The sequence below is a fragment of the Gopherus evgoodei genome, chromosome 8 (assembly GCF_007399415.2).
Source record: "Gopherus evgoodei ecotype Sinaloan lineage chromosome 8, rGopEvg1_v1.p, whole genome shotgun sequence".
Classification (NCBI taxonomy): Eukaryota; Metazoa; Chordata; order Testudines; family Testudinidae; genus Gopherus; species Gopherus evgoodei.
The window spans coordinates 97204948-97230687 of record NC_044329.1 but is presented as its reverse complement, the minus strand read 5'-3'; the positions used below and the strand labels follow the sequence as shown (position 1 = coordinate 97230687).

Here is a 25740-nt window from a genome sequence, read left to right as displayed (position 1 = left end):
CCTACACTCGTGGCCCAGATTTTTCATGGAAACATTCTCTCACACAAGATTTTCAGCAATTCTTGGCTTGAACTGAAAAGGGTAAAGCTATATCAAAATGAAAAATAATGATATTAGAGAGGTCAGTTTTCCCAAAAGCAACCAAAAAAAAAGCAAACGGTTCATTCCTTCCTCATAGTTAGAACTAGAGCTGGGCAAAAAAAATTGGCTGAAATCTTTTTGGGCAAAAAATGCAGATTTGGCAACACTAAAATGTTTCATAAATTTGTGTCTATTTTGACAAATTATTTCAGTTGGGAAAAGAACCCTGAAAAATACTGAAACAATTTGTTCTGATGTTTTCAAAATGAAATGTTTCATTTTTCTGGTTAGAAATGACTTTTCAGTTCAAAATTTTCTTTTTAAAAAAAACAATCAAAAAGGTTGAAAATGGTCAAAATCAAAACAAGATGCTTTGATTTTGTTAAAATGAAGTTTTGTTTGACTCAAAAAGGATTTTTCTGAATTTTGATTTGCCACAATTCTTGAAAAGGTTCATTTTCAATTTGTCCCCAAACTATTTTTTTTAAATGTCAGAATTGCCTGCAAACCACAAAATCTGTTAACACCACAGCTCTAGTTAGGACTTAGTGTTCTTTTATTAGATACTTTTTAATTTTAGAGATGCTTCAGAAGCGAGATAGCTACATTTAATAACCATAGTTACCTATATTGTAAATTCCATTGCCTCTTCTCTCATTTGCCCATTGACCAGAAAACCATGATGGACTTTGTCGGTAGCTACAAATGAAAATCTATCAATTTGCCCAGCACCTCCATTTTGTCTGTAGTACGCTTCCATGTTATTGATATCCATCTGTGTAAACTGGCCCCAGTACAAGACAGTCTCTGTCATGTAGAGATGACCATACTATGTGGGTGCTTGGTAATTATGTAAGGTTTTTTAATGGACTAACCAGGTCTGTGAGCTGAAGAACATCTGAATGAAAGAAACTTTTGATGAAAAATAAGAGGCACAAATAACCTTGCAGAATTCTACAAGAATGCAGCTCTTTATTTTCACTGTCCAATAATGAGATCTTCCTCGAAGACTTAGGCTCTGATTCAGCAAAATACTTAAGTGTGTTCTTAAGGGCTTTGCAGAATCGGGATATAAGATATAAGGATTCAGTTATGGCTTTAAGGACAGTCCCACTTTGGGGTAATGTGGAGTCACATTACTCCAAAACTTTAACCTGTTTACCCCAAAATCCTTGATGCCTAGGAAAAGCATGCCTGCTGCACCATTTAACCTCTTCTTGTTTTCCTTGGAGACACCTGCGTCCTACAGGGTGCTAGTGGGGAGCCATCTCTGTACAGACAAGAGGGTAGGACTGCAATTGTGCCTGGATCGTGCATAGCAGCTGCAAGGAGATATCAAGGGCTCTTTGTTCCCTTCCCAACCCTCCCCCCCATTTTGAGCATCCACATGGGTGCAGCTAAATGTGTGCACTTCAGTTTCCAGCCACCAAGATGATGCGACTAAGGGATTATATCCTTCTAGTAGAACAAATCAGTTAGGCCAACAACACACTAGGGCTGGATAACATATGGGTCCTGCGCTCCGTACTGTGAAAATCATCCAGTAAAGCCAATGGGAGGTTTGTTGCATGAAGAATGCTGGATTGGTGTCATAATTCATGAAGATGTTTAAATGGTTAAGTGTACTATACATATGATATAAGCACTCTGGTACTGATGAATTTTGAGTGCTTTATTCCGTTTAAATAATATATGTAGCATTCTTTTACTGGGCTCCTAAGGCGGTAACATGTCCTCAAGTGTAGGAAAAGCAATGCTTGCTCCAGATAACCACTCACTTCCACTCATGGGTTTAGACATCTGTACTACAGGAGGAGTTGCAGAAGGAAGAGCAAAAGGGTGATATTTACAAATATATCCACCATTTTAGATTCCCAGGCAATTTTCTGACAGCTTTTAATCTAAAAGAGGCTTGAGCTGAGATTTTCATAGGTAGTGCTTAGATCTCTAAATACTGCACTTCATGTTCTTAATCACATCTGCTACAGAGAGGAGGCTCTGAATAATTAACTATGCCTCCAACATTACAGTCATAAGATTATGGTGGTGATGACTGGTGGACTGCCATGCGCAGCATAAACCATTTAGGAAACTCTCTCATCCACTTTCCCTTTATATTTGTCTTGCAGTCACTTCCTGCTTAAAAGGGTAAATCTTTCATCACTTTAATTAAAGCATTTAAAATAATTTACACTGAAATTGTATGTGCTCGGGTTTGTCAAAATTGATGCTTTAATAACATGTCATCTCTTTTTTCGATTGCCCTGAAATCTGTTAAAATTACCACTAATCTAATTGGGAACAAAGTTGTCAACTGCACGCAGCTCTGACAGTTTGTCTTTCTGCAAACTGCCGACAGATTGCAAGTTACGCATGTGTTGAGCAGATGGGTAAGTTAAAAGGAACACAGGGAAAAAAAAGAAGCAATTTATTAAATCACCTGGAACCAGCAGCTCCATTCCAAAAATAGTGAGAATGAAATATAGCAAGGGCAAGGAGAGTTGGCACTGGAACATGCCAGAAGGTAGCAGTTACAAAACAAGATAAACATTTTGAGAAGCCTCAGCTGTGTTGAAGAATAATGAGGAGTTATTTAACCCAATATAGATTACCAGCAGAAATTAATTTAGGGTGCAGGGTTTTTTTAAAAATGATTTTTAATTCCTTCGTTCTTGAAAAGCAGGCATCTCTCTCTCCTCCATGCCTCCCCACAACAACCCAGTGTACCTGTTTTAAATCACCTTTGGCAGAGTGGTGGAAGAGCCATACAGACGATGCTCTCTGCTACAGGTACTTAGCACATAATCTCTTTTGTGTGATCACCCTCCATTTATTGTGGGGGTGCCAAATCCAGCCATGAATGTGGAACTGACAATGCTATCCCACCAGTGCAACTCCAGGTTAATATTTGGATTTTATCTTCAATAGAGAGAACCTAAATATTAGCTGTAGTCTGAGCAGACATAGGAAAATGTCCGGTATCTCCAAATGCAATCGTTTTTTGGATGAGTCATTTCTAGGCTGCTCACTGTTAACACTTGTAGATCAAGGGCTATTTATCATTACTTTATTTGTATTACAATAGTGCTTAGGAACCCCAGTCAGGGGTCAGGGCCCAATTGTGCTGACAAGCAGAGTCAAGCAGACAAATAGCAAAGATGACAGCCCCTGCTTCAGAGAGTTTATAGTCTATAGATGAAAGATAGGGCAGGGCAGGTGAACAAAACAGACGGACAGGACATGGGTAAGAAGGGAGAGGAGATAACATAAGGTAGAGTGTTTAGCAGAATAATAGAGGTCCTGACTCGCCACTTGACCAACCAATGCCAAGCAGGAGTGATTTGTAGGTGTCACAGCAGAAGTAGGTTTTAAGAAGGGATTTGAAAGAGGATAAAATGGTGGCTGTATGGATTTTGATGGGGAGATTTCCCATGCATGAGAGTGAAGGTGCTTGAGAAAAGTGGACTGGCTGGTGACAGAGGCTAAAGCACTAGCAGAGCAAAGGCGAGAGATAAGGTGATCAGGCTTTTTCAGTGAAGGAACACAAAGAGGGAATTGATGCAGTTGGAGCAACACATCAAGAAGATACAGCGGCATTCTGAATGGACTTGAAGTGGCAATGTGGCTGACCTCCAGGCCAGAGAGGAGGGGACTACATTAGTCAAGGGATGAGATAGTCAGGACTTGGACAAGAGACTTGGCAGGACAGACAAAGAGGCTGAATCTTTGAAGTGTTATGTAGGCAGAGGTGCCGAGACTTGGCTATGGCCTGATAGCATAAGTCAAGAGCCAAATCAAAAATGATTCCTTTATTGAAGGCTTGCATGATAGGGAGGATGGTGTGGTATCCATGGTGACAGAGACATGGTGGAGAAGAAGAAAGCTTCATGAGGGAAAGAGAGAGGAAGAAGAGGGAAATCAGAAGCTTATTTTTGGCAGCGTTGAGCTTGAAGTTGTCGGCTGAATATCCATGAGTGGGTGACAAAAAGACAGGCCAAGATGCACAATAGGATAGGGGGTGAACAGGTCTTTAGTAGAGAGGAAGACTTGAGTCATAAATGCAGTTATGGTATTTGAAGCCATGTTTGTGGATAGGAGTGTGTGAATAGCACATAGGAGGAGCCCAGATATTACTTGTGTGTTATGCTAAATGTGGTGAGTCTTGCTAACTCTGGCTGGTGAAATCTCTACCCCCAAAAATGATGCTATAGTCTCGCCCAACATTGATTGGCCAATTCCTTAACAGTGCAGTTCATATAATGGTAAGGGTATAGCAATAACAATTAGCAGCTACCTGGAGCCAGAGTGTGACATGCATTACATATCCGTAGCACAAAGCAAGAACTCTGCTCACATCCCTGCATGAGCTACCCAGACTTTGGGTATGTCTGGGTAGGAAAAAAGGGCATATTTTTCAATCATGTTAGCTCAAGATAGTTTAACAAGATTAAGAAACTCCATTAAAATGCAGGTAAATATATCTGAAGTTAGGTTAGCTGGCCTTGTTGAGCTAACATGACTGGGGAAAAAACACTGTTTACCCATCAAGACATGGCCTTTGAGTCCAGACGTTAATTCCTTCCCCGCTGAAGTTGATGGAAGCTTTGCAATTGACTTCAATAGGACCAGGATGTCATCTTACACGTGTAGGAGTAAGTAGGTGCTGCATTCCCCCGCTGGTCCCAGAACAGGAGAGTGGAAAATTGGCAGTGAGAGAGGTGGAGCCTTGGCTCTACCATCCCTCTCCTCACTGGCCACTTCAGGTGATGCACCATGGAATTGTCAGAATTCACTGCTGGTACAGGCCAGAAACAAACTACTATTCTCCCTAGAGCAGGGGTTATTAACCTTTACTGCAGCCTGCACCCCTTTGGTTCTCAAAGTATGTTCTCACACCTCTGATCGAAAATCATTGAAGTAGCTCAGTTCTTTAGACCTAGAAATATTTTTGTTTGTATATTACAGTAATCATTTTAAAATGTATAATGTTAATAAATACATAGGTTTGATTAATCAAAGTAGTTGTACTTACGTGCATGTGCTTAATTTGTGTTTTCCATGATTTACTGTCTAAAAAAATCTGGCATGTCTTGCACCCCCAGAAAGGGCATCTTACACCCCCAGGAGCGCGTGCACCACAGGTTAAGAACCACTGCCCTAGAGCAAAGGGAAAGTAAAGAAAGAGTTACAATTCCGGGGGTGTCTCTGAGTCCTAGTGGCATGCACGGTTAGTCCTTCATAGGGGAGGGCGGGGGAGGGAAAGTAGCTCACACAGCACTCGTAGCTCAACACTGGGCCAACAAGCACAGTTTAGCCCATAGGGCTTTACAGTTTCAAAAGATTTTAATTTTCAGAGGAAAGACTGAGGCCCCTGGCCTTTCACAACACCTACTTGCTGATGGGTGCAGATGTGGAACTGATCTCTGTGCCACATGGGGAACCTGTGTGCATCCCTTGTGTAGCCCCTCTAATTACACACACACACACACACACACAATGTCCAAAGGAACTATACCAGTTCCACTGCCAGAAAACACTTCACACCTGTAAAAGAGGGACCAGGATTTACTCCATGGAAACCAAACCAAACAACTGAATGAATCCAAAAGAATCACTCACACAAACACACACAATGCTCTGGACAGAAAAGCACATTACAAAATAAGGAAACTCTTAGCAGCAGCATTATGAACTTTCTTTATAAAGTAAAAATGGACATAGCACAACTGAAATAAATGCAGTTTTACACCAGCTAACAGCGTTGGCCTAGAATACAAAACATTGGGGAACCATTCTTCACCGGCATAAGCAAACATAGCTCAAGTGACCTCAAGGGAATTGGGCCCACAGACACAAGTAAATTGGTTCCATTTTATGGATGTTTTTAGGGAGGAAAATAGTTCATAAAAATAATTGCAAATATGAGGTTAAAAGAAGAGCTGCTTAGAAAATGGAATGCTCCTTTCGATCTCTTTTCCCCATGAAAATTTTGAGGAAAAATTTTGCTGAAATTTCTAAATTTTGAGATGTTTTAGCAGTTCTAGTTAAAAGGTTCTGTACATTTTCATAGAGTGGATGGTGTTTGCACAGCTCCTCTGCTTTACTGATAGCATTCCTTAAATAAAAACCATTTCCAAAAGAAACAGGGCTGGAATTCTCAACTACCTTGTGTGACGGGTTCAGATCCCCTTGGAACTGTCAGCTGACGTGCTGAAGTTATCCCTACCAGCTTGGAACTCCAGAACCCTCCCTTGTAGAGCCAGACACACTAGCCTGCTGCAACACAGACCCAGGTCTGGTCCAAGGCCCCGTAGCAGCAGACTTTAGCCAAAAACTACTCAGCAGGTCACCTATCTCCAGTACCCAGACACCCAGCTCCCAAACTCCAAATAAATCTGTTTTACTCTTTATAAAGCTTATACAGGGTAAACTCATAAATTGTCCGCCATCTATAACACTGATAGAGGGATGCACAGCTGTTTGCTCCCCCCAGGTATTAATAACTTACTCTGGGTTTACTAATAAACAAAAGTGATTTTATTAAGTATAAAAAGTAGGATTTAAGTGGTTTCAAGTAATAACAGACAGAACAAAGTAAGTCACTAAGCAAAATAAAACAAAATACACAAGTCTAAGCCCAAAACATTAAGAAATAAATTTATTAGTCTCTATGGTGCCACAAGGACTCCTCCTTGTTTTTGTTTACAGGTAAATCTCACCCTCAGAGATGTTCCAATAAGCTTCTTTCACACACTAGACTCCTTCCTAGTCTGGGCCCAATCATTTCCCTGGTACAGTCTTTGTTAGTTCCAGCAGGCATCTTAGGTGAAAAGCAGAGGCTTTCTCATGACTGGGACCCCCTATGTTCTGTTCCACCCTGTTTTATAGCTTTTGCACAAGGCAGGAATCTTTCATCTCTCTGGGTTCCCGCCTCTCCTTCTAAATGGAAGGTTTAAGATGGATTCCAGTATCAGGTGACATGTTCACATGTCCTGTGAGACCCCAGCCTTCATTCTTCCAGGGCTAGCCTGCATGCAGCCAGGGAAGGTTTGCAAGTAAACAGACCATTTACAACCAATTGTCCTAACCAATGGGAGCCATCAAGATTCTAAATCACCATCAATGGCCCACACTTTGCATAATTACATACATACAAATAGGATGAACACTCTGTAGATTATACGATTCGTAATGATACCTTACAAGAGACCTTTTGCATAAAACATATTCCAGTTACATTATATTCACACTCATAAGCATATTTCCATAAAACATTACAGAGTGGAGTGTCACACCTTGCACCTTGTGTGCTTTCTGCATTCACTTTGCAAAGGGGTAAGTGACAACACTTGATGCAAGGCAGAGGAAATAGAATATAAACTAGGTAATAGTCACAGCAGGTCTGATTCTGAACTCATTTCCCCTGGTGCAAATCAGAAGTCATTGTATTAAAATGAATGGAGTTATGCCAGCATGAGTGATAGCAAAGTCAAAGCAACAATATAAAGAAAAAAATGTAATAAAAATGATCAGGCAGGTCCTAGATCAAGAGGACTAGTCACACTAGCCCTCTACACTACACTACACTACAATTAAAAACCTGTGGCTGACCCGTGCCAGCTGACTCAAGCTCAGAAACTCACGGGTTCAGACTAGCAGGGCCGGTGCAACCATTTAGGCAACCTAGGTGGTCGCCTAGGGCACAAGGTTTTGGGAGGCACCATTTTCTTCAGTAGAGACTGTGGCTGCTGGATCTTCGGCCGCCCCAGTTGCCTCTGGCAATTAGGCAGACGGAGCTGGGGTAGGGGAGCACGGGGAGGGCCGCTTGCAGCAAGTAAGGAGGGGGGGACATGCAGGGGAATTCCCTGCCCCACCTCCTCCCCGAGCACACCGTGGCTGCTTCACTTCTCCCACCCTAAGCTGACTGGCGCCACAAGCCTGGGAGGCAGGAGAAGTGAAGCAGCCATGGCATGCTCAGGGAGGAGGCGGGGCAGGAGTTAGCTGCTTCACTTCTCCCGCCTCCTAGGCTTGTGGCGCCAATCAGCTTAGGGTGGGAGAAGTGAAGCAGCAATGGTGTGCTCGGGGTGGAGACAGAGCAGAGGTGAGCTGGGGAGGGTAGAGGGTGGGGAGCTGCTGCAAGGGGGGCACCTCAGGGTGGAGGGGGGAGCTGCCATGGGGAGACACCTCAGAGCTGGGGTGCGGGGGGGAGGGAACAAGGTGGAAGTTTCACATAGGGGGTGAAACATCCTTGCACTGGCCCTGCAGGCTAAGGAGCTGTTTAACTGTAGTGTAGACATTAGGGGTCGGACTGGAGCCTAGGAACTAGGACCCTGCAAGGTGGGAGGGTTCCAGCTCAAGCCTGAATGTCTACACTGTAATTAAACAGCCCCATAGCCGGAGCCCCATGAGTCTAAGTCAGCTGACACAGACCAGCTGCAAGTGTGTAACTGCAGTGTAGACATACCCTCTGTTCATGTGCTTGGTGCAGGCACACCAGTGGGGAGACAAAGGTGCTTTAAGCAACTTTTGTGCCCTCCATAGTCCGGGTCTGATCCCCAGCATAAATTAGATTGGCCCCATGGATACTCCAACTTATGTTAGGCAGTTACACCCCTTTAACAGCCATTTCACAGCTGAGAGTAGGCAGCATGCAGCTGTGACTACACCCCCTCCCTCCCTGCCAAAGCCCAAGCTCAGGGCAGCATTTTCGGTATTACTACAGCAGCCCATGGAAACCGCTTATACCGGGGAAGATTCCTGCAGGTGGCTCCATCTCCTTTACACTTCCTGGATGAGGTAAAGGGGCTATAGAAGCTTGCACCTACTTTTTAATTTTCCCTTTCTCCACGAGTTTTGAAGGGGGAAAAAAAGCGATTCTGTCTCATATCCAAGTGGGTCATAATTTAGAATCGATGATTTATTTAATGGTGGTTTTAACCCCACTTAGAAATAGACCGCTTTCATGATTTATTGCTTGCTTCTTCCCCTTGTTAATTTGACTCATTTCTTAGGAAATTATTCCTAGTTAATCATAGTAAGAATAAAATTAGCTATAGTCCCCATTTTGCTGCAAAGGGAGCGTAAATAACTTTTAAAGCAGATCGGAAAGAAAAACATGTTAAAAAAGCCCAGAAGAATATAGAAAATGATATTTCAGAGTGGGCAGTAAATCAAGTCTCTGCCCTGTTACTGGGCAGAGTTGCTCAGAAATTTACATTCCACTGGAGTATGGTTTTCACAGCAGGTTCTTATCAATTGAATTTGCCACATCTTTTGGGAAACACACCATTCTGGAAGATAAAATCTCCTGCCTCCCCAACTCCATTCATAGGATAAAAAAACAGCCCTGTTGTGTGCCTTTTTTACCCACTGGAGGAATATAAAACCATTATATTTAAGTATCATAATAGCCAACATATGCTTTTTCTTAGAAACGACACCACCATCTGGATTAAGTTCTACTGATAATTTCAGACAATGTTACTGTTTTTTTTTTCTTCAGGAGGAAGAAACTGACCAGAGAGCAACTACTTTTCAGATAGGGAATAGATCATTTCCCTTGCCCTGCCACCTGAGACCTTGGAAAGGGCAAGGGGGAAAAGCATGCTCTTATATGTACTAACATATTTTGATTTCACATGCTAATTGATTATGAACATCTAGCCAGGTATCCCTCAATACTAAGCATGTCTCCTATTGCCTTTGGACATATGACTTCAATAATAAAAATATGTCATGACTGTACTGATGATAATATACCACAATATTATTGAAGCAGTCTCTTTGGTACTACCATATCGGTCATTAAATACTGCACTTATTGTATGGTATAGGGAGTAAATGAGAAGCAAATTTAACCCTTAGCCTACTCAAGGTCTTTAAATACATTGGAGAGTAACGGGGAAGCCTTCTCACCTGAATGAATCCTTACTAGCCTCATGGCTATTGTCATGAACATAGCAGACCTTCTGGGCCACCACATCCAACTGGCTGTAACTGGAAATGGGCATGCCAGGATAATTGATGTACTCAATCTGACCGTGCACAGGTGGCACAGAGACGGCATACAGCAGCTTCTCGGGTTTGCTAGTGCCATCTGTTGCCACAAGAACATCTGTCGTCAAGGTCACCCTGTCACCCTCTGTTAAAGTTACAGGTTTGGTGAGTAGAACACTGTCCCCTAAAAATAATAATAAAAAAAAAAATCTCAGGAAGAGAAATTAAAAGGGGGGATAATCCTTTTACATTCCAAGGGGAGGATGAGAAGTGGTCAGAAATCAGCTTTTTTTTTTTTTTTTTTTTTTTACAGAGAGAGAGGGGGGGGGGTCGGGGAAATGAACCACAAAACACTGTAGGGGATTTAACAAAGAGAACTTTATCAAAACAGCTTGGGAAAGGATTTTTTGTTTTAGCTTGCCAGGTTTTGGATTTTCCTCCGTTAAATTACTCTCTTTTATAGCACAAAGAAACTTTAACTTAGGTGCATACAAGACATTTGCAACAGTACAACCATACAGATCTAGAAGCATTTGTTTTAGAAACAAAACATTCCTCCTTCTGATTTTTAACTTCCAATCTGATCCATACAATATGGAGATTCCACCCAGTATGTGTACGCACTGTGTGTGTGTGTGTACATATGCATGCATATTTTTGCATGTATGTGAGTTCCCCAAAATATTGAAACTGGCTTTGAGGTTCTCTCTTTGTGGAGAGAGAATGACCCATTTGTTCACAAAGAACAATTAAGTTAATAGGCCCAAATGAACCGATTGACAAAATGCCTTAATGAACTAAACACTAAGCACAACATTGCATTTTAAGCTGATAGCGCTACGTGATGCTGTAATCTCGGCAACAGAGGTTCCATATCCATTAGATTTATTTTTTAAAATCACAGCGGCACAGGAAGATCAACACAATTCTCTCCTATTTACAAAAGAGCAGCCAAAATAAATTTAAAAAATGAGGAGCTGGACAACTAGAATCAGAAGTGGAAATAATTTGCCAGTTCACAGCCCTCTGATACAGTTCTATCATATCCACTCTTAATTCTCCTAGGTTTTAAAAAATGAAAGTGTTAAAATTACAACACAATGAGCTGGTTAACAACAATGGGACAAAACTGGAGAATGGCATCTTGGACTATCCCAGGGCCCAGGATGAGTGATCTTCATATTGCCAGGAGAACGCCAAAGGCTGAAGCAAAGAGAAACTTTACATTTGATAGTATATATAAAAAGAAAAAATGCCACACCAATTTCCTAATGCACCACTGCAGATTAACATGTTGATGATAACGGACAAGCAGGGTGTTTGTAGCACTGAGCCAGCAGTTTTCAAGCCTCTTACCTTCTTATAATGTTGCCAGCTGACTTTTATGTACAACAGAGTTCCTATTATTCACTTCAGTTAGCAATACTGGGGATGGTCGATTTTAAATATGCATTTTTTTATTCCTGCTGCAAACTCTGTTCTGCACCAAGTTTGCAGCACTGCTCTCAAAAGAAGTTTGATGGTTCAATCTTACCCAAAATCTTTCATGGCTATTAACCATGAAAACCATCATTGCTGGCTTCCCACTGCATCTGCTGTGCTGTACTGGTATGCCACTGAAACCAATGGGACACTTGGATGTACTGCATCTACTATATTTCGTGCATTAAGCAGGTGACTAATTTCTTAGGAACTTATTCATGGTTAACCACAGTATAAACACAATTAGTTATTTTGCCTTTATCAAGTGAATTGAAAGCAATTTTTTTGGAAATAAAAAAAATAAACCACCACCATAAAACTCTTCCTTGGAACACATACTTGAAAATGCAGGACTTGGAACATTTGGCAGAAGTCAAGTCATTAAAGTTGTGTTTTAAAGAGAGGTGGGGGATTTCCAGTTATATGTTGTCTCTAGGAAAGCGTATTACTACATTCATAAGGCTCATCTGAAGTCTGGGAGCCATTTCCAGGCTATTTCCAAAAGAGATCAAGGAGTGTGGGGAGAAACATCAAAGTCAAGGAGAGAGGAACAAAGCTGGCAGAGGAAGGATGGGTCCAGAGGTCAGGGAGCTTGCCCGAAACTCAGGAGATACAGCCTCTGTGCCCCACCTTAATCAGGCTTTGTGGCAGCTACACAAAGCCTTAGCATTTATGAGTGGGCCTATAAAACAATTTTTTCCCTGTTCCCAAAATGTAACTGACTTCAGTCCACTGTGATCACAACACTCAGCATAAGAGCACCTTGAAGATTTGAGGGAGAAGCCCATACGGCTTGTTAGACATTAGACAATTCGGTCAGTTTACCAACATCAGTTAGGGGTGAGCAGTATAGTTAAGCCAGTCTTTCAGGGACGTGTATTACCTACGCCAATGGGAGAATCCCTCCTATCAGTGTAGGTAGTGTCTACACTGTAGATATGGTCAGCATATACTGTCATCAATATACTTCAAAGCACTTTCCAAGATCAGTATCATTATCCCCATTTTAGAGATGGGAAAGTGAGGCATGGGGAGGTGAAGTTGCCCAAGGTAATTCTGTAACCCAATGGCAATGTTTAAAAAAATACTTCCAAGCCTGTGGTGACAGAAGGCTGCCACTCATTGGAAGGTTCTGTGTTCATTCTAGCGTTGTTATTATTTCTTAGATTTCTGGGATCCATAGTGTGCTAAGCATTACATTAACCAAGACAGGCACATCTAAATAAAAGACAAGACTAAACAAATGAGAGGAACAAACATCCAGGGGTGCAGAGAAATAGAGGGGATGGAGCACAGATACAAGATTATGCAGATACTCAGTTGCAGCAAGCCAGAGCCTCAACTTGTGGAAATTGTTGTTGCTCACTTGAAGGCCGTGCAGCTATGGCAATTTACACAAGCTGAGGATTTAGCCACTCATATTTACATCTTAGAACAACTAAGGAATTTAGTTTTCTTTGCAAAGTGTATAAGGTATTTTTCAAACGCTAGTGAATTGATCATCACAAAACACCAGCAAGGTGGGCAAGTATTATTATCTCCATTTTATAGAAGGGGAAAAATAAGACAGAAAGGTTTGGGGCCAAGTTCTCAAGAGCAGTCTTTATATAGAGATGCACAACTTGAGATGCTTAAGTTGTGTCTAACTGGCAGTTCTGGGGAATCTTTCCCTTGCTGGGCTTCCTATCATGGGGCTGTGTAGACCAACAATATCAAGTTATCAAATCATTCTCAGAGTCGTACTAGATGATGCAGTGCCAAGAATGCCAGCAGCTGGTCGAGAGCAGCGTCCATACCATTGCTAGTACCAGTGGAGTTGCACCTGAGTTGTGCAATGGTAGGAGATGTCCCAAAAACTGTCAGTGCAGGCAAGGCCCTAGGAATGAAGTCTGAGATGTTGAGGGTCCACACTTGTAATGGAATTTATAAAAGCCGCAGGTACCAAGCACCTCTGAAGATTAGGCCATCTAGTTAGGTCTCTAACTACGGAATTAGAGCCCAGATTCAACAAAGCTCTTAAAACACACACATACGTCACATTGACTTCAGAACATTCTGAAGCGGAGCCTAGGTGACTCACTTTAAGCACCTATGTTTGAATAGCTTGGTCATTGCACATCATCTAGTAATTTATTTTTAAAAAATCTTTGCAGTATAATACTGTAGCATCTGGAATTAGAATCATATATTAAAATCAGATCAATACATAAAGATGTCTGTTATCTTCTGATTAGTCCAATCAATTACTGTTATCATCACTTTTTTCTTATATTTCAATATACATAGGGTACAAATTGACACAGGCCACAAATTCTAGCAGCAGATCTCTAGTGAAGTCATTTTTATTTGATGGCAGATTTTCGTCCTAGTATTTAAAAAAAGAGAAAAAAAGATATCATTTCCATATCCAATAACCTAGAGAAAAAACACAGTTGGACTCCCAAGACTGGTAATATTGCCCAGCCTCTCTCTGACTTAGGCATTCTCAGCCCTCAGCGTTTTTGCAGGCAGCTTCCTGAAAGTTCCATTAGGTTTAAATGGCCACTGTGCTTTCTCTCTCTCTCTCTCTCTCTTTGCCAGGGGCAGATTTGTGTGCCTTTTGTTATGCACTTGCTCAAACATTGTGGGCTTGAACGTTCTACTTGAAACAGAACATTGATGGGTTTGCGGTAGAAGGAACATAGAAGTTAGGATGACAAGAGGAGCAGAGGGGACAGTTTAAAAGCAGGTCCAGAGGGAATGGTGCTGGGGAGGAAGAAAGAAGGTAGAAAAGAGGACAATATGGCTGAAAAAGTAAATGTATTGTGTATCACATACAGGACACTTATGGGCGCCCACCTCTTTTTAGGAGCAATGCCTTTTAAAAAATATACTGTAACATGTATATTTTAAAAACCCTACCAAAACAAGACACTCCACTGCATACACTTCTCCCCCTGGGAAGAGGATGAGGGAATAAACAACACATGGCAGATGTTAGTCATGATGCATAAGGCACTGCTGGAAGGTGCTCAGATACCATGGTGATGAGCACAGTATTAGAACATATATTAGAAAGGTAGAGTCATGGAGAGGCTCTTAATGTAGTCATAGATTTTAAGATCAGAAGGGTACATCAGTTCATCTAGTGTGACCTTCTGTATAATACAAACCAGAGAATTTCATCCAGTTGCTCCTGCATCAGACACTTGTCAGGAGGGCCCCCCTATCAGATAGTAAAACAGTTCTTTACAAGTATTATTCCCACTTAGGAAGTGGAGGTGGGATAGAAAACGCATACAAGGGGAAAATTCATGGATTTGTACTAGTTTTGTGACCCCAATTTAGAGAGACCCACTCCCTCCCCTACACACACACTCCAGTAGCCACTACCAATTGCACAAGCTTTTGCCTATTTTGTACCACATTTTTCCTTAATTGCACATATTATTGTCTCATTAACTGCCAAGCTTTCCAGAGCACTGAAAAGGAGAGAGCATTAAAAATACACTGAAAAGTCCTAGAACTCAATTAACACACACCGGGGGAGAAGGGGAAAAGGTTGGGTTTTCAGCTCCAATTATAAAAGGCAAATCTCTCTCTCTCTATATATATACACACACACATATACATATACATATACACACACACACACACTTTTTGTAATATCAGCTAATTAGACTTTGACAACCAATTAGCAGACTCTTAGTGAAGCTGAGAATCAAGTTAGCATTAAGAAAGGGGCAGGGAAGGGAAACCAGCAGGCAAAATGCTCTTTCTCCATATACAGGCTATATTTAAAATTCATAGGCTCAGATCCTGCATGGGGTTTACCTCCCTTGCAGTTGACTGCCAAGGCAGGTGCATGAGGGTGTATACTTAGCACACAAGTTGCCCTGCTAACTTTATGTCTCTGTAACTCATGTAGGCCAACTGCAGTATAGTACCCTCCATCCTACTTGCAAGGTTACATTTTAATTTTTAATAACCTTTTCTCTCTTTTTTCCCCAGCATCCATGAAGTACCCAGATGATTATTTAGGATTAATGGATTATCAAAAGTGCCAGTTGGCACACTCCTAGTTAAAGAAAAAAAATGTAACAAATGCAGCTGTTTACTAATAAATAAAGCCTCAGCTGTAACAGAAATAAATTAGATGCATTTAATTGGTCGACTGCAAACCTCCTCTCTTTATTACAATGCTGCTTGTTATTTCATGATGTCAGGGTACATGGCAGACTGACAGAGTGTTTATGAATCACAGTTTGCAGATGGCACTCCTGGTTTTTCGGCAGTTATGAGCACAAGTAGCATGAGGACTCAATAGAGGGTTTTTGCCAACAAGGACCCCCTGAGAATTAGCTGCCTCCATTTCTCTTGTGCCAATTTCTCACTGACTGGAGCACTATTTCACAAAACCTACATTCAATAAATTACAGCCGCCTGGCAAGAATTTAGTAAAATTTAACACTCTGAGGACACTGGTGTCTCAATTTGATTTCTATTCATTTCTAAAGGACATGCGATAGTATTTGGAACAGACCTTGTGTGATTTTTTTTTCCACCCAGCCAGAAAAATAAGAGCCCAGGAATACCCCCACCCTGCCTACAAAGACAGTTACCTTCACTAATGACAGTTTTATAATCCAGTGGGGAAATAATCTCAGACCACTGCACTTGGAGCTGGTGAGCTGTAAGACTTCTGGACTGAACTCCCTTCTCTTGGCCACTTCAATCAGTTATGAGTAAATGCACGAGGGATGTGGCCATAATTGTCAACAGATTTGTCAACTTGTGTCATTAGTTATGCGCATAATGGATTTTATTCTAATGAGTTTGTTCATCAGAATGCCAGGAGGAGCTGGCCTCCACGGAGGAAATGAACTACAAACTTTGCCCATGCATTTTAAAATACATCAGTGCCACATAAAGGGAAAAGGAGCATTTCCTTTCTTTTTAACACACTGCAGTTTTCACTTAGGCGAACTAGATACATTGGGCTAAACCTTCCCACGATTGCTGTAGGCTCATTTCCTACCTTTGCCCACATTTCTAATGGAGATGTAGAAGCTTTCCGGTGGGCAGCTGTTCTCCCCATCTGTCACGTAAAACTGGAAACAACCACGACTCTTTACACCCCGGATGTTAGTGTGGAAATACCAGAGGAGGCTCATGTCCACATCCTCTCGAGTGAAATTCATTCCAGGATACAGAGTGGTCCAAGATGACATGACCTGAAAAACAGAATGAAATGGTTGGATCTGTACCCACAAATGAAAAAAGAAAAACCCACTGGGGCGCCTTTTCCACAGCTAACACATGGGCCAATCCACAAGACACGGTACATGCAATCGAGTAACATACAATAAGACTTTTGACTGAAGTATTATTAGGGGTACTAGCTTTACTCTCTAAAGAAATGAAACAACCACTAATGTCAATATCTAAGCTTGTCCTTCTGGAAAAACTACCTCCTGCCTTTCTGGAATCAACCTAGAAATTTTTATTGAATGCATTAGCTGGGAGAAATCCAGACTGTCCCACCTAACCCTAGTTGGCACCCTAGCCAAAACAATGTTTTCTGTCTGCTCAGTGGATGCTCACACACGGCTCTGTCTCTCTGTGGTATCCTACTTCCCAGTCAGTCACACATAAAAATCCCTGACATGTGCCAAATACTGCAGATGGATCCATTGTAGCACACTGTAATGTTCATAGCTGACATTCAGGTGTTTCTATTTGTACTTGCTAGCTGGCCAGAAGCAGGTGTTCTGCCAAAGGAGAGGCACAAAGCACTTAGATATCATGATGAGAAGATATTAGAATAAGACAACTAAAGAAATAGAAGAGAGGAACAAGAAAGGGGTTGCCCAGAGCAAGAGATGGATTAGTCCACTATCAATAACCTTTTCCCGTCAGTGGTTCAGTGTCCCTTCCACTCCATCCCAAACTCTGTCTCAATACTGGATTATGTTTTCAAACTCTTTGCCAGAATAATTCTGTCTAGAGTTAGACTAGTTCAGCTGGGACCTATCACCCACTGCAAAGTCTTGTTAGCTCTAAAGCAACTCATCAAAATGCCCAGGTGGAGGCAGGATGGGCAGGGAGTTTCTGAGGATGTTTAGTCTGCTTGGCCTTTTCAGACTGGCAGCCACTGGTATGCATCCATTGCTTGTATAGGGTATGGTAAAAAGTGCCATCATGGCTTCTTCCCAGCTCACTTTAAAAAACAAAAAACAACCAAGCAGCAGCAAAATAGCCTTCTTCCAAACATGAGGATGACATGTGGGGGCTTTTGCTGTTCAGAGGGTGTACAGGGTTCTTAAGAAGAGTACCATAGTTTCTTTTATCTTTTCTATCCTCCCCACTCCCTCCCCCCAGGAGCCCACTCTCCTTCCAGCCTAATTTCCTCCAGTTTAATTCAATTTCAGTAATCACAAGTCTAGACACCACAAACAGCAGCTTCACACCTTAGGGTACATTCATAATTGTCCTGGCTATCGCAAAGAGGCATTACGTACCACCCTGCACAAACCTGTAGCATCTACAATCATTTATGTCCACAGTACTAGAAATAGCTTACACCTTTATGAACTGACTTCTGGAGTAAGAACATGATCAAAATTCACCCCAGAACCTTTTCCAAAGACAAATACTTTAAATGATTCAGGTGAATGTTGCCCCTAACTGAGCATTCTATGTTTGCCAAGAGCTACAGGGTAGGACAAGGCTGTGGGGTGCTGGGAGTCTGCTGGAAGAAGAGTTACAGTAGGTCACTTACCTCTTTGAGGAACCTAGAGAAGAATATCTTCCAAGTGTATAGAGTCTGCCAGGGAAAAGGGAGGGAGAGACTGGGATAGCAAGAACTTGTCGGAATGTGAGGGTGTTGCTATAGTGATGGGGATGGGAGGGCAGAAGAGGGTTAGGAGTCCACCTAGGCCAGCACCAATCACAGCAGGCACTTTGAACCCAATCGTATTCTTCTTCAAGTTCAGTGTTGCCACCATACCTGTTAGTCTTTTGAAACGCAGAGGCACAAGTTAATTTTGCACGCATTTATTATTATCCTATTCTTTATGGCTGATAACTTACCCTACGCGGTGACCATCACACCTCAGCATCATCCCACCCAGCAAGCTCCTGCACTGCATCTCACCTGCCCAAGGAAGACTTAGCGCACATCAGAAGAGGTAGCAATGCTGAAAATACCCAAATATGTTGGGTTCCAAATCTGAATATATATTATATATATTACTTTCATTGAAGCCATAGCCCTGTTTACAGTCCTACAAAATCCCGCTTCCAAAACCCATAAAAATTGGGCAATTTGATTGTTTGCCATTTTTTAGAACTTCTAACTCTTTAGGTCTGAATCTGCTAAGGAGTTAAGAATATTAATGAAGCTGTCGTTGGATGGAAAAGCCAGTTTGTTCGTACACGCAATAGTGAACAGTTGTGGCACCTGAAAAGAGTTTTGATTTGGTTAAATAGTCTTACTATTGAAATATTTACTCTTGCTCCAATATAATGTCTAGCATGGATATTTAATGAATAAGGTCTATCATACCCTTTCCTCCTCCACTTTTGATCAGCTTGCTGTCATTATTGACCGGTATTATCAGACAGGACAAAAAGCTGAGCTTGTAATTTAAACCATCTCTCAGAGAACTTCGGCTTTTTATTTAGAAGGCTCAATCCCTACTATACATTTTTATTAGCAAACGTGTTTGCTTATGTCCATGAGACTGAACAGTGAAGAAGCAATGAACTTATTTCCCCAACTTCACAGATCATGTTTAACTTTAACACAACTCAAGCATTCAGAACTGTAACATGAAACCTCAATCAGATGAGCCCCTTATAAAATTAACGACTCAAAAGATTGGTCATATAATTATATATCTTTTTTTTAAAAAAAGAAAAGCAAACTTTGAGCACTGAAATATACCACTTTGTTTGTTTTTTTTAAATCTACAACATTTTTGCTTCATCTAGCAGGCATCAGCAGATAGGTAAAGCACTATACCATAGCCAAGAACTAATATAGCCATCCTAACTAGCACCGTAACATTTTCCATTTTCTTACCATTTTGCTATTTTTACTGAAAAATTGTCAAGCATGACCACCTGATTCCTGGAACGATTTTTTGGGCATTCCCAGCAAGCAAAGCAAAACAAAAAAATGCTGAAATACACTGTAATATATTTCTATGAGCTAGATTTCCTCATGCACACAAAATGCCAAAAAGTTGGAATTCTACTGTTAAAAATCACTCCCTCTCTCCCTCCACACACATGCATTTATATTAGTAAATTATGTGAGACTCATTACATTTTATAGCCCTGCATTAAAACCTTACAATTTCTTACTAATATTTTGCAATGACATAATTCTATTTGTAGAGGTGCCACATAAAGGGATTGACTTTTACTGGCTTCTGACAGCAAGACTATCCACTTTATATTCTGTTTTATATAAGAGTTCTCAAAATTTATCGACCCCAATGGATTTCTCAAGTTGCTTAATTATAAAAGAAAGAAGACAGCATAGTGGCTTAGTGAACCAATATAAAAGTCAGATAAAATGTTTTATTACAAGAGATGGTTCAAAGAGTCAGGGAGCAAAGTGTCAGTTTCTAGGACACAGTACAGAGAGGTGATATTTTTCTGCTGACTTATCGTAATGTCAGATGCTAAGACTCTGCGCAGTGATGTAGGGTTATGTCTACTGGCTTGTGTTGATGTCAGATCAGGTAGGTCCTATTAGCTTTAATTCAAAAAGGATAGACACTGAAATCCTTTTATTCCTGAGGCAAAGGAAATTTGAGGAAGATAAAGAGAGGTACTACAGGGTGAACTCCTAGGACTAATCAAAATCAGGAGAATTTTGGCTGCAGTTTGTTTTATTGTTACTATTTGTGTTATCAATAAAGGCAAACCATGCAAGAGGTTAAGTGTGGACCACTTCAGGTGTGCAAATACTGTGTTCAGAATTAAGTGGAAATGCTGCATGCTTACAAGAAAAAAATAGATGGACACTGAAAGACATAACCCCCTTAACTTTAAGTCTCCTAATTTTTGCACATTGTTGATGATGTAATGGAGTTTATCCCTGGGGGAATCTTTGTCTTCTGCTTCTAATGCTACACTGAAAATGACCTTATGCTCATCAACTTCAACTTCCAAACCTGTATTCCTGAGGAATACACGAAACAGGACACCAAGTGAGTAAACTAAAGGCACATCACTTCACAACTGGCATCGTACAACTATAATCTGTGAGCTGAAATTCTTGTCCCTCTTTGCACTTAGCCATGTCTCTATCTTGCACAGCAGCTACTAGCTTCTGAGGATGTATTTTACATAACACTACACTCAGATCAGTGCAATGGAGGGTTGCTCTTTTTCTGAGCTGGTCAGAAAAATAAATAGAAATGGCAGGAAGCAGCTCCCCTATCCAGCCCTCAGCTCCAGTACCATTATCCTATGCTACCTCCTTGGGTCCAGCCATAGCCATCTCCCAGGGGTGAGGCCAAAACCTTTGGGAGGTAGAAAACTTAGGCTGCCACTAAAGCAGCAGCAGTACTAACAAGGGAGGGGAGGGAAACGACGCATTGAAAAGAATATGAGTGAAGTGGCTTGACGGAAAAGTCATCTAGTTCCTGGACATAGTAGTGGTCAGTTGGGGTGTGAGCAAGGAGATGATCCTTTTTATTTTAAATCTGGAAACTCTTGGAGATGGCACAGAATGTCTTTATATGTTTGTACAGCACTCGACACAAGAATGCTGCCAAAAAGGCTTCCTGCCCATGCCCAGGGCCGTCCTTAGGCATAGGCAGAATAGGCAGCGGCGTAGGGCCTCACTCTGCCTGGGGGCACCACTCTGCAGGCAGCCCAGACAGTGTAGAAGGAGGGCTGCTGGGTCCTAGAGAGAGCCAAATGCAGCACAGTCTGAGGAATGGGATTGGCTGCTGGGGTCTCTGCAGGGCCGTCCTTAGGCATAGGCAACATAGGCAGCTGCGTAGGGCACCTGAAAATTTGGGGCACCACTGGGTCTTAGTGTCCAGCCTCTTGTTTTCCTATCCCTGTTCTGACCCTTCCTGCAGGCTCCCACAGATGGCTGCTCTAGCCTGGTGAGTCTTCCTTGGGAGGGAATCTAGTAGTTAAAAGTGAAAAAACCTCCAGCCTGCCAGACCTATTAGCACAACATTGAAACTGTTAAAGAGACATTCAAGGGGAAATATAGCCATTTAACAGGCATTTGCCAACCCCAAGGTATATACTGACAGGTTTCAGAGTGGTAGTCCTGTTAGTCTGTATCAGCAAAAACAAGGACGAGTCCTTGTGTGCCACCTCAAAGACTAACAAATTATTTGGGCATAAGCTTTTGTGGACTAGAACCCATTTCATCAGATGTCCACGAAAGCTTATGCCCAAGTAAATTTTTATACTGTCAGTTTCTGACTTTACTGACAAAAACAGTTGTGCATTAATGTAATATTTACACAGAACATGTCAGTCTACAGGACCTTAGTTTAAAATTTGCTTTAAAAATATTTCATTAGTGAGCTGGTGAAGATTATAAAATCACATTTCTAAAAAATGCTTGCATAGAGTTTTAGATGCACAATCATCTTTAGCCTTAAATGTGTGGATCTTCACACATAGTTTTTTAAAGAAATCCTTCAAAAAACCTCCCTTATCTAAAATACACATTTTAATTACTATAGTTAAAAAAAAAAGTGCTTCCAAGTCTTCCTGTCCTTTCTGTCCATCCCTTCACCACCTTTCCCCCCACTCCCCACTGAAGAGAGCGCTTAAAGGGACAACAGTCCTTCCCTTCCAGATAGCTGGACAAAGAGTTCCCTTTCTTTACTTCTGACTATCCGACAAACTAGTTTTAAAAGAACCCTCCAGCAAAATCAGTACCTTGGTAAGACAAAATCCTTGTCATATAAAATCTTTGGAAACATATTTTTTTAAAGTTGGTGAAATTTCATAACCATGTCTCTTGTTATGGAGATCACACAAAGTAAATTACTGTTCCCTTTTTCTAAAAGCAATGAACATTGTTATGAACACACTAAACTTCTCTGATTTGTTTCAGTGAGTTAAATATGTAGTAATCTGGAATGCTGGTTTAAGATTTGAGTAAATTTAAAATATAAATTCAACTTAGAAATACTGATGAAGAAAATGTAAAACAGAGAAGAGCTGCATCATGTATTCCATTATATGTAATGTTGTATTCAGCAGGACAGCTGACTCACCCTTACTATGAAGTTTTTGCAAATAAATCTCTGACAAACTTCAGGGCATATCAAAAAACCTGTGACTGACATTTTTTATTCCCAAATTTTAGTGCTTTTAATTAGGTACTTTCTTCATGTCCATTCTGCATGAGGGAGAGTGCATGGAAGTCTCTGCGGGGAACTGTGACTCTCCGCCACCATGAGGCAGGCTGGGCATCTCATTATCCTTTGCTGTCAAGTCCCTCCTCCCCCTCCCCCACCAGGCTGTGAGCTTGGGCTGCCATCCGGCATAGGGGTACCAGTTTAATAATACTGCGTAGGGCCCCATAAATCCTAAGGACGGCCCTGCCTGGCCCCATATCTCCCTTGAATTTTAAATGGAGGATGTGGTGTGATGTTGCTCTGCTGCTCAGATTATCTAAAGATGGTACCTTAGGCTCTGGTGTGGGGCTTGGTAAGCTAAACAGCTCTGCAAAAAGGTGAACGTACCTAAACAGGGAATATTTGGCTGGAAAAAGTAAATAATATCTAGTAATTTCCCTAGAACGTTTTCACATTTCTGGAAAATTGTGTTCGAAAGAGAGCCATACCCAGGACACACTAATTTGTCCATCACTTTACACAGCATGAGACCACAGGTCTCACTTCTCTTGGCAGCAGTACTCGTGTTTTCTTATGGATGAAGTATTCTTGAGCAATTTCTCCAATTTATTAGGCATGAACAGGCTTGTCTTAGCATCAAGCACCAAGGGTTGTTTATCTTTACTTTAAACAAACATTTACTATGGTACTTGAATGAAAAGTCCTGCCTATGTCAACATATGAGTTATGTCCTTTTCCAGAATCACAGACTATGGATGGTGCACAAGTAGCATTGTGTGGCTTTCCTTTGCTGGAAGAATATCTCTCAAAGCTTGGTAGTTATTTTAAATTTTTACACTGCTTTCCATTACAATCATAGAAGCCAATTAAGCCTTATAATTCCTAAGTTAACAGGCAAGAAGGAGCAGAAAATTTTCAATCCTATTTATGAGTAAATTGGTGAATACAAAAACTTTTTTGCAAGAAAATATTTTAAATTTGTTCAACTGTTGTCATCCTCTCTTTTTGTGTTTGCATTGCACAGACATTCAAGTGATCATGTTCTTCTGACATATAGTTTGCAGAAAGGAAATGTCAAAATTACATGCATAAATACTTGTGTAGTAAATTTACAAGGCCCAGTTGTACAACTCTTACTCATGATGGTGAACACTTACTCTCTGGGTAATCCCATTGTCATCAATAACATTAGTCACGTAAGTACCCACCAACAAGGGTAAAGGTTGCACAAACTCTGGTACTCACTGTTGGTGTAAGTGCTTCCATCTTTATCCAACCAGGAAAAAGAAACAATACCATTTGCATCCTCTGATTTATCATGACTAAGCTGCACAGCTCAAATTTTGAATAATATTGCACAGTCCCAGAGTGTAACAAATTAAAAAGCTTTTTGTTTAATTAATTTGAACACCAACTAAATCTGACTAATCACAGCAAACTGTGATGGAGATTCCATGAGACAAAAAAATGGTTAAATGCATCAAATAACTGAGAATCATAGAAATGTAGGGCTGGAAGTGGCCTCAATAGGTCACGTGGTGTAGCCTGTCCCTTGCTCCCTGACAGCCTTCTGTACTCTGGGAAGCTCCAAACCCTGGCTCCTCCAGAGAGCTGTTTGACCAAAGGCCAGCCCTGAATATTATTAAGTACAGTCGAGTACCGTCAAATTTCTGATGTTACACTGTGACATTTAAGGGGGGTTCATAAATCTCCATTGCCCCAGGGTTCCATAATCTGAAAGTCAGGGATGAAAGGTTAGCGGTTTCCCTCATAGAGGAGAAAGTTTTGCACACTCTGAACAGGTGAGCCGCAGAGGAAATCCAGGCAGAAAGCAGAGACTCTACCATTTTGTAGCTGTTCAATGTTTACAGCATTTATAAACAAGTCATACCAGTTGGAACATACCACAGTGTCACTCCCCACTCCCTACCCCAGAGTGGGAGCAACAGCCACATCTGCACTGCACCTTAGATTATGGGCCAAATTTTCAAATGAAAATCAGCACATAGATATCTAAATAAATGTTTGGGGCTCAGTTTTCAAAGCTCGATACCTAAAGTTGGGCATCTAAATCTGCAACTAATAGAACTGGTCAGCAAATGTATAATTTTTTCCCTATAAAAAAAGTTAGTTGAAATTTTTCCATCTTTATTTTCAACTTTCAACAACAACAACAACAACAAAATCAGTTAATGAAAAACAAACCATTTTCAGATTCTGATCACTTCCAACTTTTGTTGTTTTATTTTGTTTTGAGGTTTGTGGCTTTACAAACCCTTAATCAAAAAATTATTTTTCATCTTTTTTTCTGGAAAAATATTTCCACTAGCTGTAGTAATTACGCAGCTGAACAAACTGTCTGATTTACAGAAGGCTGACAATTAAAGTCAATTTTGTAGGTGTTTTCCTGAAAATCAGGCCATTTACTTTGGGGCCTAAACACTGGAATTGGAAAACGTGGCCTTAATACTTGTAAGCTTAACTTTCAGGTTTTGTACAAGGAAATCCCAGCTCATCACATTACATACAAATAAACTTGTTTTAAGGAAAATTAGCTTTTCCTGCATTTACCATAGAATATTTCCAAATTAAAAAGAACACTGTTGTTTTAGCAAGATCATGAATGGGCTATAACACACGAGATTATTGCTCTCCAGTCAGAGCAGGAGTCAATTTAAAAACATTGTAAGAATAGCAACAATAGCACCTCGCAAAACGCATGTTCAGAGCATTTGGCACTGCAGGTTGCGCGCTCTGGATCCATTCAGCACCTATTGAAGTCGGTAGGAGGGTTAACATGTAAAGAGAGCAGATTTAGCCCCTATCTGCTAACGAGCATCAGTAGGGA

The 25740-nt window shown here is 41.1% G+C and overlaps 1 pseudogene; it reads right to left on the bottom strand.

The window, feature by feature from the left end:
* Positions 1–25740, bottom strand: part of LOC115656786 — a 94499-nt pseudogene that overhangs the window by 18763 nt on the left and 49996 nt on the right.